Source organism: Pseudophryne corroboree, chromosome 1, assembly GCF_028390025.1.
Source record: "Pseudophryne corroboree isolate aPseCor3 chromosome 1, aPseCor3.hap2, whole genome shotgun sequence".
Taxonomy (NCBI): Eukaryota; Metazoa; Chordata; class Amphibia; order Anura; family Myobatrachidae; genus Pseudophryne; species Pseudophryne corroboree.
Genome location: NC_086444.1, coordinates 990562708 through 990564883, shown reverse-complemented (window position 1 = coordinate 990564883; position 2176 = coordinate 990562708). Strand labels below are relative to the sequence as shown.

Here is a 2176-nt window from a genome sequence, read left to right as displayed (position 1 = left end):
ACAACTTAGGGTAGTACACAGATATTATCCTGCTGTCTGTGTGTATTCTACACAGGACAGACGTGGGCTTACGGTCACCAAAATTGGAGGTTCCAGGATAGAAGGATCAGTGCATAGTCATGTGCAGGTGAGGGTGCCAGAAAGTCACTCCATCGGCAGTCCCCCCCCCCCCCGTGGAAGACGCGTTTCGCCCATACGGGCTTGTTCACTTCCGGGTTTGGAGGGGTGGGTGGGGAGCGGGGTTTTAAAAGCAGCTTCAAGGTTCGTATTGGCTGTTAGCACGATAGGCCGGGCGCGGTGGGCGGGAGCAATCAGCTGCTGCTCAGACGCGCCAGTCAGTGAGCCGGAGACGGAGCATGACAGAGATTTGGGAGGCGGGGATTGTGAGATCTCGGGCGCCATCTTACTAGATGGCAGTTCATTGGTATAACTGGGAAAGATGGTCAGCGGGTTGCAGAGGGACGGGGATTGTGAAGCTTCGGACGCCATCTTGGTAGATGGCAGATGGAAGATAATACAGAGAAGGAAGGGAAAGCTTTTGGAAAGAAAGGAAAAAACAAAACGGGGTTGACCGAAAATATATTGGGGAATAGAAATGATGAGGGCTATGAATAGGGAAATTGGATTGGGTTATGGTTATTAGACAGAAAGTCACAGGTGTTCAGGTACATAAAATTGCATTGATTGAGTGAGTGAGAATGTAGGTTGTTAGCCGTACATGCGTTTAACATAACTGGGTTATGGTTGGCACCCAGGTTAATGAATGGCCTGGGTTAATTGCGTAAAGCGCATAAGCGGGTATATGATAAATATGTAGGCGCCATCGAGATATCGAAATAAGGGAGAGGTAAATTAGGGTGAGAATTGTGAAAAAGCTATGTGTAATGATTTATAAATAATATGAAGGCATAGAAATTGCCATGGAAGTAACGGGATCATGGCAACGGGGGGGACTGCCGATGGAGTGACTTTCTGGCACCCTCACCTGCACATGACTATGCCCTGATCCTTCTATCCTGGAACCTCCAATTTTGGTGACCGTAAACCCACGTCTGTCCTGTGTAGAATACACACAGACAGCAGGATAATATCTGTGTACTACCCTAATTTGTATTTCACTATACATCCCAGCAGACCTCTTTTGTGTATATGCTGTCTGCTGCTTTAGGACCCTAATTCAATTCCTTAACAGAGGTTGCATTTGCCTAGTACCCTGTTATAATAGCACCTGGCAGATATCTCACACTGCTAGGTTGCCCTATCATCAGCAGAGGCCAGTATACTGCTACATGATTTCATCCATTGTGATTTCCAGTGCTATTTTAGTTACTGATGATAATATTGCATTTCTGGTCTAGCCTTTTTGATTCATGATATGTAATTCTCTAATGTGAATTAATTTCTATACTTTGTCCAGCCTAAGGTGTACTATAACGTGCACCAATATCAGCATTTACTGTCAGGGGCTTAATAATAACTGTTTGGTGACACAGAACATCCCACTTTTCTTACCTTTTTTCCATTATACAATTGAACTGGAATCATTGATTTTGTGCCTCTTTCTTGTTCCACTATTTTTCTGTGGACTCTCATCCACGATCCACGGAGCACGATACCACGGATGTGGGATCTTGTGAGCCGTGCCTAACGTGGAAAGCAGATCCACACATTTCTTCCCACTTTACTCATTCACCTCTTCTCACTTTCTAATTGTTTCCACCTTTTTTCTAATTTCCTATATAGGTGCACTCTCATTGGTGTACTTATCACATAAATTCTCTACTATCATACCATGCTGCAAATGCCCGATCTCGTCCGATCTTGGAAGCCAAACAGCGTTGGGCTGGGTTAGTACCGGGAGAGGAGACTTCCTGCGAATACCTGGTGTTGTAGAGCAGGAATTATTTTCCATTCTATGTGAGTTGCGGCGCCAACAGCAGTATCACCACTAATTCTGGTTCTTACAATATTTTCTCTCTACTGGAGGCTTACGACCAATAATTGTGATATATGCCATAAAGTCAGGTTTTTTGAATGTTGGTGACCATTAATTTTTGATTGTAAGCAGCCCTTATTGGGACTTACTTATCTTTATTGTTATGATCACTCCTTGGTCCCATTAATACAGACATTCTGTACTGCTCAGGGGAAATGGGGGTAAGACAATCAAGTGTCT

At 44.3% G+C, this 2176-nt stretch overlaps 1 pseudogene; it reads left to right on the top strand.

The window, feature by feature from the left end:
• The first annotated feature begins 1777 nt into the window (after positions 1-1777).
• LOC134933725 (5S ribosomal RNA) lies at positions 1778-1896 on the top strand (annotated as a pseudogene).
• Positions 1897-2176: the final 280 nt, after the last annotated feature.